General features: G+C 39.7%; 2 long non-coding RNA genes across 2 annotated transcripts in view; both read right to left on the bottom strand.

The window, feature by feature from the left end:
- LOC140843661 (uncharacterized) overlaps positions 1-259 on the bottom strand; it is a 247,928-nt gene extending 247,669 nt beyond the window's left edge. Inside the window, exon 1 of the long non-coding RNA XR_012121632.1 lies at positions 181-259. This is a non-coding gene — a long non-coding RNA (uncharacterized lncRNA). The remainder of the gene's footprint in view (positions 1-180) is intronic.
- Positions 260-13,394: 13,135 nt separating this feature from the next.
- LOC108399900 (uncharacterized) overlaps positions 13,395-19,206 on the bottom strand; it is a 33,792-nt gene continuing 27,980 nt past the window's right edge. Inside the window, exon 3 of the long non-coding RNA XR_012121627.1 lies at positions 13,395-14,831. This is a non-coding gene — a long non-coding RNA (uncharacterized lncRNA). The remainder of the gene's footprint in view (positions 14,832-19,206) is intronic.

The following is a 19,206-nucleotide window of genomic DNA, read 5'->3' as shown; positions in this document are numbered from 1 at the left end:
CGTCCCCCAGCAGCCAATCAGGAAATTCGCGACGGCGCAGCGCTTGCCGCGGCCCGGCTGTGGGGGAGGACTGGAAAATTCTCCTGAGAGATAGCAGTTGCCAAAGATGGAAAGTGACGCACATGTGACAGGAAGTCGCCACAGGAGTCTATTGTGGGGAGGGCTCCCCAACATCTTTACCTGAAAAATCCTCTAGGTGAGGCGTTTCTGCCCGGCCCTCCTACGGCCGCCAAGTCCGCAGCCAATCCCGATAGTCCCCTTACGCGTTTATAGCTTCCACCAATCATCGCTCTACCTTTTGAGGCGGTCCTTTGCCACTCCAGCCTATCAGGAGCGCAGTTCGCCGCTTGCTGGGGGCGCGGAGGTGCGGGCTCTGTGGGTGGGGCATCCGAGAAAGGCTCTTGGGGTTAGACAGCCGCCGCCAGGCTTCCTTTGCTGACACTGTAATTGGCACGCGTCTCGGTTCTGACACAGAAGTTTAGATCGGGTCCGTATTCATTCATCCCAGGGCCTTGCGTGTGCAGTACCCGCTGCTCTGATCGCACGCTCCTCCACGTCTCAGGATCTCACACAAAATAAACCTCCCTGCAATGTATGGCCCTCTCTAAGCACCTTTGAAACTTTTTAAATACTACATTGCAGCGTTTACTGCATTGTTTCATTACTCCCACTTTGAGCTGAGGGTAGAGACCATATCTTAAACATCAGCATTGTGTAAGTTACTTAAACTCCCTTGCAGAACTTTTCTCATCTCTAAAATGGGGATAATAGTACCTCCTGCATAAAAAGTATGCATTAAATTAATATTTGTAAAGCACTTAGAAGAGTGTCTTGCATACAGCACATGCTCAGGAAATGTTCACCACAGCTATTTATTCCTGTGCCAGGCACAAGCATATAATAAATATACAGTAGTGTTTAGAATCAGTTTCACAAATACATTCTTGGAGGTTTAAATTTCAGCTTCCTCAGAATTGCTGTAAGAAAGGAATGGTAAAAAGCTTTATATTTTAGATATATATAATTATATTATCATAATTACATTAATCATATAATTACATTGATGTATTAATTCTTTGTAATAGATATATCTGAAGTATATAATTATACATACATAATTACATATATAATTTTATATATACATATATTTTTTACTATGAATGTGTCCAGGGTGCTTCAATGTGTTATCACAATTGAGAACAACACTCTGGAATCAGAAGCTGAGTTCAAGTTCTGACTGCAGCTTGCTAACTGAATGATCTTGGAAATTATAAATTCTTTAGTTCTTCAACTGTGAAATGAGGATGATAATAATAATAGAAACTACTTCATAGGGTTGTAGTGCACGCAAGTAACACAGGAGAAGTGCTTAGAACAGTGTCTCTCTTATCATAAGCTCTCAGTGTTTTCCTTCCTTATTCTAATTTCACTTTGAAAGCAAGGGCAAAAGATGTAATGGCACAGTACCACTTCATATCCTCTACCTTACACTTGTCTCCCATTTTGTTGCAAAGCACACTCATATGATCTCATTTAATGCCCCCAGCATCTCTGAGACTCAGAGCAGTTACTGATTTGCTAGAGTCCTAAAAGCATCTTTTTGATACAGTTTTATTTTCATACATGAGCATTTGGAAGAAAGTTGTTTTTTACAGTATTTTTAAATTTATTCTACAACTTGTTTTCTTAACGGTATGTCTCAGAGATCTTTTTATGTCTGTATCTCTATTTCTTGTTAATTACTGCACAGTCTTTCATATCTAAGTTCATTTGACCATCCCCCTATAGTCAAACTTTCTAATTTTTAAAGTCAAATTTCAGCCTTCCTCAAGACCCAAGGCTTTGGTTACTCACACTCTGAGCAGTCTCCAGGCTCAAAGATTCAAATCACCAGAAAATAAAGTCATTATAGTCAAGAGTTTCCACCTGGCTCCAGATTTCTCCCATACCACAAGCCCAAGGTTTCAACAAGCTGCAGAGGGACTAGAGTCCCTCCTGCCCCTGAGGAAGGGTCAGGCCAGGATGCCCACAGAGGGCTAGAAAGGGCTGATGATGACCTTTCCGTTCATGGTACTGGAGTCAGAGGGGTTCTCTCAGACAGCTCCTCCCCAAAGGGGGGTCCTTCTGAGCACCTCAGCCCTCATATCTACCCCATTCAGGTCCCTCACACACTTTGTCCCCTAAGAACTTAAATTTAACTGTAACCTCCCCCTCCAAAAAAAAAAAAAAAGACTGTTGGCCTGTTGTCAGACATGCCCCTATTCCATTAAAGCACTGGAGAAATCCTGGCAGAGTTTCCAGTCCAGCTCTCTCTAGGGGTGAGGCTCACTAGGAGATAGAAAGAGCACAAGGAGGTCACGGACACCCATCCTGACACAGAGGACCCTGAGACATTCAGTTCTAAAATGCAGCTCTGTAGCCAGGAAAGTTGCTTACCTTCCTGACCCTCAGTTGTTCATTTGTCAAATGGACTAAGAAGGTGACAAGAATCCAGGATACACAAAAGGGAGAAAGGGACATGCAAACATCATGTGCAAAGCTGTCAGGGCATGAGGTCAGGGAGAGGGAAGCCAAGGCAGAACCCTGCAATCTCTCCCTTGGGGTTAGCGGAGCTGCTCGGGGAGCTAGCTGCTCATGGGAGCACCCTCTCTCCCCTCCTGGAAGAAGCAGAAAAACAGGATTGTGTCTCAGGGCATCATCTTGATGCTATTGCTGTAAGCTGTCACCCTGTGTCAGCCCTTATAAAGTGCTCTTTCCTGGAGCCCTTGAAGAGTCTGTACATTGACAGAATCAGTCCCACACAGGGCACAAGTTATCTGCTTGCCCCACTATCCAGCCCACTTTCTTCCGTAGTAACAGAACCCTGATTTTCAGCTGGGATCGCTGCCTTTTAGAATAGGACTACATTTCCCAGACTCCTTTGCAGCTAGTTTTCTGGTCAATGAGATTTAAAAGAGAGTTTGTGTGGGTTTTCCTGGGCGTCACAGTAAGGCAGCCTCAGCCCCCTTTTGCCTTCTTCCCTTTCTTTTTTCCTCCCTCGCCGCTTTCTCAGTCCCGGTTTCTGGGAATGAGGTGACCTTCGCTGAGGATGGCAGTTACAAACTAGTCACCAATTAGGACCATGGGACAGAAATTTAAAAGGAGCCTGAATCTTGATTAACCATGGACCTTGAGTGGCCTGCCTCCAGACTTCTGATGTGAGAAAATAAAACCATTATGTGTATAAACCACTGCTGTTTTAGCTTTCCTGTTAATGTCACCTGGCCTAATTCCTAACCAACCTGTCTCTCTTACCCAAGATAAAAATTGGTGGAAGGAGAGCTGCTCCATTCCCGCTGATTTCGTCTTCTTTTAAGAATCATGCAGAGAAATTGAAGTCTATTTTTGGCTCAACTGCCTTAACTTTAGAGAGATACGTTTATAAATTATTAGAACATTCTCCTGAGTGGATCAGGATGACCAGCACAAAATTAACTGTGGACTCACAAGACATGTAGGGCCAAAACATACAACAAACTCTCTAAACCACACATTAGCATGGCCTTGGCATTAATATTCATGTAGAAAGAAAGGTGACATTCCGCAGAGGGAGACTCTCAACACATAAGCAAACTTATGTACATTTTTGTTGGTGATCATGTTCAGTTCAAGCTCCAAACTGAATTCTAAGTAACAGCTTCTTTGGAATGGAATTCAGCTACATTAGAGGTCTCCAAGGAATGTTCAAGCATTCACAGTTGATTTTGAGTTCAAAGCTTCCAAACTTCCAACCCCTGTTTCTCCTTCAGAGGGGATTCAGCTGTCCCCTCTCTTAGCAGCCTTTTGTAGCCCTGCCCTCCATGAGATAGTGTGGTTAGGAACACTTGTCCCAGAGCAATGGTCCTCACATGTGACTGCCCCAGAATCACCTGGAGAGCTTGTTAAAATACCAATTGTTGGGCTCTAGCCCTCATTTCTGATTCAGTAGATCAGGGTGGGGCCCAAATATTTGGTGCTCTAATAAATTCTTAAGTGATGTTGCCTGTCCAGGCACTACATTCTGAGAACCACTGTGATGGAAGAAGATTAAGTATTTCTAGCTACTTCTGTCAGACCTTTGGGGAATTTCTCCAGTGTGTTCAGAGGTAGCTGGACCCAGGTAGTGGCCTCTGCCTGGCTGCCCTGAGAATTACCCTGCCAGGACCTCTGTCCACTTCCCCAGTGCCAAGACTCCCCTCAGGCCCCTCAAGGAGGGCTCAATATCACTGGGTCACTGAGTCAGGCACCTCCATGAGACTTTTCTCCTCTGGGATCTCCCCTACAGTGTGCGTGGTTAAGTCTAGAGAAAGGAAGAGGGTAGAATTAGATTATTTACTTTTCTTTAATGTCCAAATATGTTAAAACATAAATGTGTTGATTTTATAATAAAATAAATTTTAAAATGTTAAGGAATACATTAGAACCATAATGAGATATCACCTCACATCAGTTAGGATGGCCACCATCCAAAAGACAAACAACAACAAATGCTAGTGAGGATGCAGAGAAAGGGAAACTCTCCTACACTGCTGGTGGGAATGTAAGCTTGTTCAACCATTGTGGAAAGCAATATGGAAGTTCCTCAAAAAACTAAAAATAGAAATACCATTTGACCCAGAAATTCCACTCCTAGGAATTTATCCTAAGAATGCAGGAGCCCAGTTTCAAAAAGACAGATGCACCCCTATGTTTATCACAGCACTATTTACAATAGCCAAGACATGAAAGCAACCCAAGTGTCCATCAGTAGATGAATGGATAAAGAAGAAGTGGTACATATACACAATGGAATATTATTCAGCCATAAGAAGAAAACAAATCCTACCATTTGCAACAACATGGATGGAGCTAGAGGGTATTATGCTCAGTGAAATAAGTAAAGCAGAAAAAAAACAAGTACCAAATGACTTCACTCATCTGTGGAGTATAACAACAAAGCAAAAACTGAAGGAACAAAGTAACAGCAGACTCACAGAACCCAAGAATGGACTAACAGTTACCAAAGCAAAAGAGGTTGGGGAGAGTGAAAGGGAAGAGAGAGATAAAGGGATTAAGGGGTATTATGATTAGCACACATAATGTAGGGGGGCCATGGGGAAGGCAGCATAGCACAGAGAAGACAAGTAGTGACTCTATAGCATCTTACTATGCTGATGGACAGTGACTGTAATGGGGTATGTGGTGGGACTTGATAATAGGGGGGAATGTAGTAACCACAATGTTGCTCATGTGAAACATGAGCATAAGATTGTATATCAATGATAACTTAATAAAAAAAATGTTAAGGAATACAGAATGTTTTGAAAATATATATGAATAACTAACATTTATTGAATAGTTACTAGGTTCCAAACACTATAGTAAATGCTCAACAAATTACTGTCACCGTATTTTCAGATCTAAAACAGGCTTAGAGAGGTAACTTCCCAATGTGACACAGCTAGTTAGTGACGAGCAGGGATTCAGTTCCAGGTGGACCCAATTCCAAAGCCTCATGTTTAATACTTAGGCAAACACTGCATTTTGAAATTGCTGTTAATTTTCTAATGCCACTAGGATATGCATTTTCAGTGAGGGTGCTATGGCCCCCAAGGGAGCAAAAATTGGCTCTTGAGCAGAGGCTGTATAATAGATAAGCGGTATTAAATTTGTAGTATTAAATTTGATGGGGGGGAGAGGTAACTAGGAAAAACTAAGAAGTCTCCTCATAGGGACAATAAAGAAATCAAGGTTGAAAAGCACTGTCCTAGGATATGTCTCTGTTCAGAGAAAGTTAGCACTGTCTTACCAGCTTCCAAACACTTCTCATGGAGCAGAGGACAAACAAAACGTCTGACATTTACTGCTTAAAGCTTTTAGCTGTTATGCCCTGTAGTCCTTCTCAGGGCCCCTAATGAAGTCATTAAGGGAGATATTTACTATACAAATCTAATAGATAAAGCAACTGAAACTTGGTGACAATAACCACCACCTAGATTTAATACCAAACAAAATAATCCTTCGAGGATAAAGTGCTACAAAGAAATTTGTAAACAAAGTAAAGCAGAAGTTCTTATAAACAGATGACACTCAGAAAACTCCAATGGCTGAGATGCAAGAAGGGACAAAGAAAGCAAATAAAGTCATTAACATGCAAACAAACAGATACAAACATTGATGTATATATAATATATATAACGTCCATTTTGGGGACTTCCAAACATAAGCAGAACCAAAATGTTGGACCACAATGGCATGTAAGTCAGGAGGAGATGGTTAGAGGTGAAGCATACTCAAGTGTTTGAGGTGATATGGGAAAAGAGTAAAGATACTAATTTGAGAATTTAAGTTAAATGTGCATGTTAAATTTCCAAGTTAACAAATAAAAGACATTGAGCGTATCATGCCCAATCGGAAGAATGAAAATGGAAGAAGCAAATCTTACACACATATCTTACCACAAATGCTATGAATCAATGAAAAAAATATTGAATTGAGTCTTCTACTTTAATTTACTTAAAAATCATCATCTTTGCATAACATCTTTTTAAATGTTGCTTAAAACCAATTGCATGAGTAAATTTTGTCATATTAAATTTTTTTTCTTCATCTTTATAACTTAATAAATGACTAGGCCTTAGTGCTTCCTAGAGGGTGGTCCATGAAATTCTGACTTCCTGAGATGCTAAGCCCAAAGGAAAAAGATCCATGATCCAGCGTTTTGAGGGATGTTATATATGACATCCTCACCTGGAGACCCACAAAGCTCGAGGCCCTCAAAGACTCAGAACTGCAAACATCCTCATCTTGGCCAGCCCCAATATTTTCCAAACATTTTCCCCTACTCCATGAAATATAGTAATACTCCACATAACTCACCATGGGAAACTTCCTGGGAAAAGGTTAAGCCTTCCTGTTTGAGTGAGGTGCCTCAGATTGAGAACATACCCAAAACACAAAATGTGGACTCAGTTGTCTTGAGGGGTTAACAAAACTACTTCAAATCAAAAAGTTGAAGCTGCAACCTCAAAAACAGCTCGGGCTCTGTTGGTTTGGGAGGGAGGCTTTACATGTATGGCTGGACAGTGTAGTTTCACAAGAGAGAGAGAGCCTAGAAGGCTGTGCTCCCATGGGCTTCAACCCTGGCAGAATTCTTCACCCAGCAGAATTCCTGCGAAGCTTCTGAGTAACACAGATGTGCTAAGCACACCCCAGACTAATGAAACTGAAAGTCCAGGCATGAAGCCCAAGAATCTATCGTGGAAAATTTCTCTAGGCAATTCAGATGCACAAGCAACATTAAAAGGCAGTGATGTAACCCAACATCAGGAGCCTCCTAATATGATAAAACAAGAAGCATATGATATCACCGATGATATTTCTTGCCAAAGATGTCTCACCCAAATCCAATCACGAGCAAACAATCTGACAAATTCAGTTGTGGGAATTCTACAACAGAAATGCATAAATGGCCTGGACTCTTCCAAAAGAAGTCAGCATCATAGTAATTTTTTTTTAATGTAAGGAGTGTGGGCTATTTTAGATTAAAAACACTAAAAAGATAATGGCCTAATATTAATGCATAAACCTTGATTAGAGCTCACACACACACACACACATAAATATAAAAGACATTTTGAGAACAACTGGAGAAAACTGAAACTTTGAATATAGAATGTAGATTAGATGATATGATAAAATTGTTAATTTTCTTAGTTGTGATGATGACATTGGGCCATTGGGAGAAGTTTCTTAGTCTTACAAAATGCCTGCTGAATATTTGAAAGCGAAGTGCTATGATTTCTGCAGATCTCTTGGTTCAGCACACACAAAATGTAGAGAGCAGGATATAAATGAAAGGTCGTAAAACAGTAACAACTGGCAAATCTAGTGAAGGATATATGGGTATTCATCCTAATATTCTTTAAAATCTGCAGCTTTAAGATTTTTAAAATAAAACAAAAATGTTTAAGTGCTGACATTGATTAATCTGTGAGTGGGCAGATTATAGTTAGCTTTGAGCTTCTTCTCTCCACCCTCCACTCTGACTTTCCCAAAATTTTGGCAAAAAGTATAGGATAGTTTCATAATTGAGACAAAGACTAATACATGTTCATCTGTGGGTATAAATCGCACAGAGACAGAAAGGCTGGATGTCACCTCCCTGGGCCTGGAAAGAGCTCAGTAGTCTGGGTGCCCCTGGCCTCTGAGTCAGCACATACCAGATGGCCCTACTCCCAGCAGCAGGATGTCAGGGCCATGGCGTGTTTGGAGCATGGGGTGGCAGGACCCTCAAGGACTTCCTCGGCTGCAGATGGCAGAGTGGTGAAGTCACAAGACTCCCCAGCTGCGTGTGAGGCCGCAGGCTCCTCTGCAGAAAAATTTCTCTACACTGAGGGCAAGAGAAGCCAGGTCCTCCTTGCTCCAGCGCAGATGATGCACAGGCTACAGAAGCCACGCCTGCCATCCAGAGACACAGCCCAGGCGAAGTACTTGGGTCAAGAGCCCACACAAGGCTTCAGCCTGGAAGGTCTCTTCCCAGTGAGGGCAAGCCTCAGGCCAACTCCCTCCATAGTTGGAATCGCTTGTGCCCCCAACCTTCTGTCTCTGTCTCAGTCCCTCAGGGCCTACAGCAAGTGGTGAGTTGGCTGTGAGAGGGAAGGGAAGGTGCTTTCAGAGGACAAAGCAATGATTCTTCCTGGGGTAACCCGTGGGAGCAGGCCCACTGACCCACCTGCTTGTCCATGCTTGATGGTGGACTTCTAAGCAAGTGCTCCTTTCACATTTCTTAATTCTGCTCCACTCTTGTTTCCCACACCAGTCCTACCACTAGAAACTCAACAGGGTCCCTGACATTAGCATGCTGCTGCCCACACAGCCAGGGGCTGGAGGAGGCGGGTAGGGAGGATAGAGCTGCCCAGGGCCTGGCATCTCCATTTAAAAAGCTGGAGCCACAAGCCCTTAAATCTAAGGCCCAGATGAGGAGTGTCCCTTGTCCTCAAGCACAGAAGGGCACCCTTCCTGCTTCCTGCCTCCAAGAGGGTCTCACTTCCAAGAGACTTAGAGAAGTATTTTGCCTGGAGGAGTCAGGATTTGAGCCTACGCAACCTGACTCCTGAAACCAAGCCTTTAATCAGTTTGTCAAACTGCCTTCCACACAGAAATTTTTAGAAGAAATTCCATTTCTTAGAAAACCTCACTTCCTTCCTCTTGGTCCCCAGGCCTATAGTGGGTTCAATGAAGGCCTCTTCCCAGAAGCTCAAGTTTTCTCCAACCCCGGCCTCAAGCTGAGTTTTGGCTGAAAAGAAAACTGGGAGAATATTCCACCCTCCTCTTCTGAGTGTGTACACATTTACTCTGGGACCACTTGGAGGGGCTGGGCAGTACAAATTGCAGAGGTTCCTGCAAACCCAGAAAGTTCTGGAAAAAGTGGGGTGAGTCCTATGTCTGCCCTCACTGGGCAGGTTCTACAGGAGCGGAGAGGGGCCAATTCTTATCACCAAGGGCTCACTTCCTTGAGGTCCCTGCAACACCCAAGAGCCTGTGGCCCTGCTTTGCTTTAGGGACCTTATCCCCAGTCACCTGGGTGGCTGCACATCTTAAAGTCAACACCCTTCCTATCACTTCTCTCGCCCCACCCTTCCAGTTTGAAAGTCCTAGAGGCCCTAGAACAGTGGTTCTCAAACTTTAGTGCATATCAGTGAGGGGGGCTTGTTCAAGCCCAGAATGCTGGGCCGCACCCACAGAGCTTCTGAGCCAGTAGGTCTGAGTAGGGCCTGAGACTCTGCATTTCTAACAAACACCCAGGTGCTACTGCTGGTCAGGGCCACACGTACCAAACTACTGCCCTAGAGGGCGAGAACGTAGGTCAAATTCTGGCCACTCATAGCTGGCCCTCCCAGAAGTGCTATGGCCTCCAGCCCCAGAGCAGCTCCTCAGCCTCAGATACCAGGGGCTGGGGGTGGGGACTGCAGAGCAAAAGCCTGAAATCTGTAGCTTCACTAAGGGCCTTGAACCAAGATGCCTCTTTTCCAGGAAAATTCTTTGCAACATGGTAATATTGCTCACCAGGGGGCAGCAGAACCTCACGAACAGAAACTCCTGCAAGGAATTGGAACGTTAGGGGTCCTCACTGAGGCCTCTGACGTTCCATGGACAACTCACGTGGTTGAAGCAGCAGGGTCAGAGCATAATAATTCTTTACATTCAATTAGTGCATCATGGATGTCAAACTTACCCATACATCACCTCAACCAATACACACCCGTCCTGATGCAATGGAGCATCAGCATCTCTGTGTGACGTTAAGAAAATGAGGCCCAAAAAGGTTACTTACGTGACTTGTCCAAGATCCGAGGGCGGGTAACTTGCCACATCAGGAACTTGGGCGCAGAAGCCTGAGTCCTCGCGCCGTGCTCTGCCTCATGCCTACACGACAGTCATCACAGCTGCGGTTTCTCGATTGTTTACCCCACAGGCACTTCCCCCCTTACTCATTACCGTTCTATAAAGCACGCTCTCTAATTTCCCCCACTCTGCAGGCAAGGAAAGTGAGGCGGAGGAAATGAAGTAACTTGCACGATTAGGAAACAGTGAAGCTAGGATCTGACCTTGGGTTTGTCTGACAGAATAATCCGCTGACCCCTACTGCTCCCCATTGTCACTGGTGGTCACCAGCCATGTATTGAGTGACTCTGTGGTAATTCCAACACTGTGCTAGTCACTGGCAAAGGAAAGTCCTAGCCTCCAAGCAGTACTCAATCTAGGAAAATATAAGATGCCTCTTCTAGGCACCACAGGAAACCCACCAAGGGGGGTACTATTATCCCATTTTACAGACTAAGCACCAGTGCCCAGGGAGATTAATGAGTTTACCTCACTACAGGACAGTAAGTGAAAGATTAGGGATTTGCGCCGAGGCCATTTGCTACACCTGCTGCTTTCTTATACCCCTCAGCACCAAATGTTCTGGGACAAAAATATCAGAAACAGGAAATGTCCCAAAACACATAGATATAAAACTTTCTCATATTATCATTTGCAGGTCTTTAAGAGAAAAGAAGAAAATGCTACAATTCCTAACTCATTTTATGAGTCCCCAATACCCCAGTACCCAAACCAGACAAAGACAGTAAGTACAAAAAAGAAAGCTACAGACCAATATTTGTCATGAACATAGACGTAAAAAGCCTCAAAAAAAATGTTAGAAAATCAAAGCCAGCAATATAAAAAAAGGGGGGGGGGGGAGTAATACATCATGACCAAGAGAGGATTATCCCAGCAGTGCAAACCTGGTTCAGTATTCCATCCATGTCATTACTTTTATCAACAGATTAAAGAAGAAAAACATACAATCATCCAAATGGATGCAGAAAAATCACTGGACAAATTCACCTCCATTCTGATAAAATCTCTCAGCAAACTAGGAATAGAATGGTATGTCCTTAACCTGCTAAAGGGCATTCACAAAAATATCACAGCTAATATCACACTTAATCGTGGAAGCTGAATTCTTTTTCCCTAAGATCAGACTGGGACGCCCACTCTCACCACTCCTATTCAACACTGTCCTAGAAGTCCTTGCTAGTATAAATAGGCAAGTAAAAGAAATGAAAGTCATACACATTGGAAAGAAGAAATACAAATCCTTCTATTCACAGATGACATAACCATCTACATAGAAAATCTGGAATACTCTACTAAAAAGCTCCTAGATCTAGTAAATGAGTTTAGCTACAAACCAGGTTACACAATCAAAATGCTTCTCTCTACCAGCAATGAACATTTAGAAATAAGAAAAATTTTAAATGCTATTTACAACAACACAAAATATTTAGGTATAAGTCTGAAAAAATGTACACAGTCTCTGTATAGTTGAAAACTATAAAAGACAAAAAATAACTCGTAAGACCTGAAGATGTGAGAAATACAGTTTTCATGAGTTGGAAGATTCAGTATTCTTCAGATACTAATTCTGCCCAAATTCAACTAGAGTCAACACAATGCCAACTGAAGGATTCATGTCCAGAATATAACTAACTCTCAAAAACTTAGCAATAAGAAAACAATCCAATTTTTTAAAAAAGACTTTGAATGGACATCTCACCAAAGAAAATATATGGATGTCAAATAATCACCCAAGAAGATATTTAACATCATTAGTCAATAGGTAAATGCAAATTAAAGCCACAATAATCTACTACTACACACCTATTAGAATTAAAATTAAAAGGAAAAACAGTATTGCTGGTGCAAAAGCAAAATGTTCTAGCCACTTTGGATAATGGTTTGGCTGTCTCTTAAAGTTAAATATGTTTTTCATACAAACCAACAATCCTTCTTCTTGGTATTTAACTAGAGAAATGAAAAGCTATGCCTATAGAGATTACTCATAATAACCAAAGCTGGAAACAACTCTGATGTTCTTCAGTTAGCAAATGGATCAATACAACTGAATACTACTCAACAATAAAAAGAAAATATACTCCTGGCACACACTATAGCATGATGAATCCCCAGTGCAATAAGCTAAGTGAAAGAAGTCAGACCTAAAAAGATAATGTACTGTATGAGTCCTTTTGTATGACATTCAGAAAAAGGCAAAACTGTAGTGGCTCAGGACAGATTAGCAATTGCCAGGGTGGGGAGGTTAGCAGAAAGGTTATCTACAAAGGGGTGAAAGAAGAAGATGGGTGGGGGAGAAGTGATGTGGTGGCTCTGTATTTTTATTATGATGTTGATTAAATGACTGATGCATTTAACAAAACTCTTAAACTATACACCAAAATAGTTGATTTTACTATACACAATATTAAAATAACTTTTAAAAACATTTTAAAACTGCATAAACAAACTACCATTTAACCAAAGTTTTTTTTTCTTTAAGGAGCATTACTATTAGCAGACATAATGTAGGGGGCCAGGCATGGGGAGGGCTGTACAACACAGAGAGGACAAGTAGTGACTCTATAGCATCTTACTATGCTGATGGACAGTGACTGCAACGGAGTATGTGGGGGGGACTTGATGATGGGGGGAGTCTAGTAACCATAATGTTGCTCATGTAATTGTAGATTAATGATACCAAAATTAAAATTAAAATTAAATTTTAAAAAAAGTTCTTTTTATTTTACCCTCATGTAATATGTTTATTGTTGAAAGTCTTATCACCACATCATACTTCTTACAACAAACACGTAACTTAAGTTTAATTTTTAAAAATTTCTTCCAATCCTAAGGCTGTTAAAAATATTTCTCAAATGAGTTGTCACTTTATTATTTAGTACGCAGTTGACCAAAACATTAATAATAAGTTACATAAAAAGTAAAATTTCATTAGAAATGTATTAAGAACTAGACTTAATTTTACAATGAATTCATGTGTCCACTGCCACCAAGATAGAATTTCAGAATCCATTGTGTTACATTTTTCTTTTAATAGAAGGACTGAGAAATTTGTCCACATAACAAGGAGGCCAGAACTACAAGGAGTTTTGTTATTCGAATGTCACTTCTTTGAGTTACTCCTGAATTATATGCCAAATTATATTCTTGCAAAGTCATTTTTAATCAACAGGTGACAACTCAAATAACTTCTTCAGTATAGTTGCAAAAAAGAATAAGAAACCAGCTACCTCGCAATAGTCATTTGCGTTTTAATTTTGTAATAAGTTGTAGCAAAAATGCTTTTGCGAGACTTAGCAAATAAGTGTGCCTTTTACTCATTCACTTAAAACCACCTTGTTTAAGCCAACATACTAAAAAAGGTTTAAGAAAAATGGAAATAGTGGTAATCTCAATATATTTTTACCAATGCAATACTTTTTGACAAAATAGTTTAATATCACTGTGTTTCTTTTCTTTTTTTCCCAAAAAATAGGACCCATAGATTGAGCTAATTTGATTTATGGAAAAATAACAACCAAGTCAATATTAAAGTGATGTAGATCTATGTAACTAGTTATCCCTGGTTTTAAAAGTTGTAAAAGATGATTTATCAATGTGCTGTGTTTCCTTAGTTTGCAATAATGGAAAGTAATGGGTGGCAAAAATTATGTTTTTTATGAAGCACTAAGTATGGTCAAAATAATAGTATTTTTCCAGTGCGTGTGTTATCAAACTCTGGTGTTCAGTTTTGTGAAAAAATACATAAAATTCTACATTAAAAAACCAGAAATAATTTACTAAATATTATTAGAGATTTATTACTCCACTTATTAACAGAGAAAGATATACACTGCTAAAAACAAACCTTATCAGTTCAGCAGCTAGTATACAGCTTTTTATTTTTACTAGCAGGTAATAGAAAATGTTAAATATTTAATAAGATGCATTAAGATAAGCAGTAGGTATAATCAATCCATGATTTTATTTGATAATATAGATCTTAAGTAATTTATTGTCTAACTCAGAACAAACTGAAATAAATCACACAACTTTCATCTGCAGTTTTTCAGCTGTATCTTGAATAATTTGGTAACCCCAGAGATTTGAAGAATCAGCACCACTAATTGCTTGCACTTGTTAAATGTGCCTTTTTTCTAGTTAATGAGGCATCTTAGAATGAGTGTGTGTATAGATGAAAGAAATTGCTCATGTCAAACATTCAAAAAATAGGTATTTTAGCATTCAGTGTTTCTTTCATGCTCTCTGTGCTTATCTCTCTGGAATTCTCCTTCGCGAGGGATTCATTCTTTGACAGTAGTCAATGGACGGAAGAGGCAAAATCAGTCTTCAAAGGAGTGTTGGCCTTCAATGGCCCCACTCTACAATGTATTAGGATTCAAAACATCATAAAGTGGGCCAAAATATCCTTGTCTAACACTGTGTTGTACCTGTAAGAGAAATGTACATATGATACAAAGCCAGAGGGCAGGTTTATGATTCTTTGATTAATCACTAAAGAAGATCCCTGGAACTGATGTTTCAAATAATCTCTTATCTGGTGCCTCTGGAGTTACATCCTGGGGTAGTTCATCACAGGATGTTCTAAAATGGGGGAAGCACTGCTTGTTTGTGGAAAACATGGAACAGCTCAAAGCTGCTGAGAGAATGATTCCATCATCTACTTTTTGACAGGGAAATTGTAGGAAGATTACATATGAAAGTTAAATATCTGGAACTACAGTCCTTTCCTATGCCATCAAACCTCTTGGAAAGCCCTCTTATAACCCCAGTTTGAAGAATTCTCTGAGGTACTGCTCAGAAAATGCATCCCGCTTCTCTTAAAAGTGGTTCTAAAACAGAGGTGTCTGCTGGTCATCTTAGTAATGTCTCATATTCCTGTTTCCCCTGCTCTGTCTGTCCCCAAAGGTCTGTTCCTGCTCTTGATACACCTGGCATTCTCATTCTGCCCAGTTCAAGAAGTTTGCAGGGATACAAACACCCAGTCCTCAACTCCAACTGCCCCTGATAACCCCATGCCTTTCAAGACCCAAGTCAGGCCCCCTCAAGACCCAAGCCATCCCCCCTCATCTATCCTTCCTCTTGTGTAGAATTGTGCCCCTTCTCTACCCCATACATACTTTACCACAATATTTGTAATACTTTATTTATTTTTTTTATACATCTGTTTCTCATTTTTTAATTGTCTTATTCCTTTATGTATCCTCAGTTCCTAAAATATTGTAGAAACACAATAGATATTACTCGAATAAATGAACCTAAGGCTCACTTGCTGCTTCCCCATTAATGACAGTCTCTTGTTCCAGCCCTGTACAACCTTACTTTGACCCAGGCATGATATAACCAAAATTTAGCCATAGTGCAGCCATAGACTTGGCTGCAAAGCTTTTTCAACCCTATCAGGATGTTGTTTGCTAGCAAGCTACTAATAACTGTTCCCAACTCTGACTGCATGTTAGAATCACCTGGCAAGCTTTTTTTAAAAAGCTGATGCTCAGGCTTTGACCAAGACCACTGAATCTGGAAGTTCTTGAGAGAGGGGACTGGGAATCAGCATTTGTAATGCTTACCAGCTGATTCTAATGGACAAACAAGTTTGAGAACTGCTGTCATAGCAGAAAGGAGCATTGGGATTACGCTACCTTCAGATGTGGAAGAATTCTCAGTTCAACCCCAAATGTGTTTCCTAATACTCCCTCTTGGTGTGGGCTCCCAAACCTTTTCTTTCAAACTACACCCACATTCACCTGGAATTCAGCTCAGCATTCAAACCCACCCAAGATACCATATGTCTAAATATTTAAATGTTATAAATCAAGCTAAAAACTGTTAAATTCAGTATGTCCTTTCCTCCTTCCTTGACAAATACAACGTGTGTAACATCAAAATTGAATGGTTTTTGTATGACTAAAAGTTGGCAAAGTATCAAATACAAATGATTGTACATGTCTGGTTACACATGTCGATGAGTGGATCATGTTTAGGTGACTAATACAATGAAGATACACCACAATTATTTATTATAAATTTATTCCATAAAAATCTATATTCCCTGTCCCTTACTTCAGTAAATCATTAATTGTGTGACTATAATCAAATTTTTCACAGTGATGTCAAATTTGGAGATTTCAATTTAGGGAAATAATCTCTTAAGGTAATAACCATGGGAATTAATAAAATTCTTAAGGCAATACCCAGATTGAAAATAAACTATGCATTTTACATACCAAGCTCAAATATTGTGATGGAATCACATATAGTAAATTAGTGTTGTCACTGGTAAATTAGCTGGAAATACAAGTTTTAATTTCATTATATAAATTGCTGACTTATATAGTGATTTTGTTTCCCTTAAAAAGTATCGGGATCTGTGCACTATTTCATAAATTCCTCTTCTTTCAATTTTCTGGACTGGGTTATCCTAAGAAAATTGAAAACAGCAATACGTAGGTATATTTGTTCAAATTTCTCTCTGGTCAAGATGATACCTTAATCCAGAATGGTCCAAAAACAAGTCTATAGAAACCAGTTTCCAGGCCGCAGTATATGAATCTTCTCCTTCATAGTGATACAAACCTGTTTCATTATTCAAATTTCCTGTATTTTACTGGAATTGTAATTTTTGTTGCCTGTTGGCCATGCAGCCAGTTTTTTTCTATTTAGAATAACTATTTTCTCTAAATGTAAGTGCATTTTCAGAATCCCTTTAAAAGTGAAATAACCAAATCTAAAAAGGTTCAGGGATTTGGTTGTCTTTGTTTCTGTTTTTGTAAACCTCTGCTGACATTATTTATAGCAAGCAACAGTTCATAACAAATTACTGGAAGATGAGAATTAAAAATGAATTTCACTTTCTGCCAAAGACCAAGACTTGCTCTTTGTTTCAGGATCTTCTATTTTTTTTCTTAGCTCTAATATTTCATATCTTGTCTAAATTAAATCTAATTGCCTTAACAGCATTTCATTAGAATTCCCATTGCACAGCTGAGTGTTCATAAAGTCATATTTGGTATGTGTTTCATGAAGATGTTCCACCTTTGAGCAATTACAATGTAATATATTTAAAACGATGTATATAATCTTTGAATTGTTCCAAGGAATGCCATTGCTATCAGCACAGCTGAAGCTATGTATGTCTTATTGAAACTCAAACTACTGTTCAGAGAATGCTTCTCTATTTTCAGCTAAACTTCTGGATTGTATACCTTTTTCTTTAATAATCATTTAGCATCATTAGCATAAGTTTACCCTTGATAATCTCTTAAATCAGTGGCTAAATTTAAAACTGTATTTTCGTTTGTTTTTTTATTAAAGTATCATTGATACACAAGCTTATGATGGTTTCACACACACAAAACAGTGGTTCAACATTCACCCATATTATCAAGCCTCACTCCCCCCTCTGTAGTCACTGTCTATCAATGTAGTAAGATGCTATAGAGTCATGAATTGTATTCTCTGTGCTGTCTTACTATCCCAGTGACCTACTTATGTCATGATTTTGAAGGATAGTGCCCCTTAATCCTCTTCTCCCACCTTCCCCAGCCCTTCCTCTGTGGTAACCACCTGTCCCATCTTAGTGTTTATGAGTCTACTGGAATGCTGTATTTTTCATAGCAGGGATAAAACAAAAAATACTGTTTCTTGTTTCATATGATAGTTTAACAATGAGCATCATAAATGTGAGTCTTTCAGTATTTTTTACTCTGATCTTGTTGAATATTTGTTTCTTGAAAAATTATATATTTTTCATAGTTTATTATCCATAACATTAGTAATCCCCTTTTAATCCTTCATCCTCAGTAAGGATCATATGACTTCAAATCTGTCTTTCATGTTTGCTCATTCTAACAGCAAATTTTTAAATCATTTATATAAAACCCAGACAACTTTGCGTGGTTTTCTATAAAGACCGTATAGTGAGTATGATGAAAAGTATCATTTTGTTTGGCTAATTGGGCACAGTGTTTTTCTTTTTAAGAATATCCTGCCATTCTTCTGTATTGGCTATTTGTTGAATACTATTAATTGTTTAATGTTTATTCACCTCTTTTTCCCCTCAAACAATTAATCATTCAGTCTTAAAGCTGACTTTAATTTAAATTACAGAATTTCAGAATTGGTACAGAATGAACAAAAGACTGTCTTTGAATCTAAACATAAAAGCCAGTTTCTATAATTTCCTTCTCCAGTTAAAGAATTTTGATGTAAAATGGAATTTTAAATTGTCTGCCATCTTCATCCAAGGTTTGCAATCATTCATTTGGATGGGACTAGGCTGTAAGGAACATTCCCTGACGTGAGAAGGATGTGATAGGCCGTTTTCCAGAAGCAGGCTCCCACAGGCACAGTGAGGCCCCCAAGATTTCTGTTTCATCATTCTCCTCCCGCTGGGCTGATGTCATGATCGTCATTTTCTCTGCGTCTCCTGGGCAGGCACAAGTTGCATCTATTGGCTTCTGGGTTGTAAATCTGATATGAATAATTCCCTTTTACATTCTCATTGTTTTGATCACTAATTACATCTTTCAGTAAATAATTTGAAAGGTACTATGTAAAAATTTTATATGGAATGGTCCAGCAAAAGCCTATGCACTTTTATTATTTCTGCACTTTTTAAAGATTTAAGCAGATCACCTCTTTGACAAGTTTCTGTGTCTTTTCAGCTTCTGAGCTTTACTCTCCTTTATATATTTGTATCACAATCTTGACTTGGATTCATTCTCAATGATAACAAGATTAATATAAAATGACTCTATTCAAATTGGCCTCATTTGAGCATATTTCATCAAAAATGTAAAAAAA

This window comes from Manis javanica, chromosome 1 (genome assembly GCF_040802235.1).
Source record: "Manis javanica isolate MJ-LG chromosome 1, MJ_LKY, whole genome shotgun sequence".
NCBI classification, from domain to species: domain Eukaryota; kingdom Metazoa; phylum Chordata; class Mammalia; order Pholidota; family Manidae; genus Manis; species Manis javanica.
The sequence above is the reverse complement of the archived record's forward strand: the minus strand, read 5'-3'. Positions and strand labels throughout refer to the sequence as shown.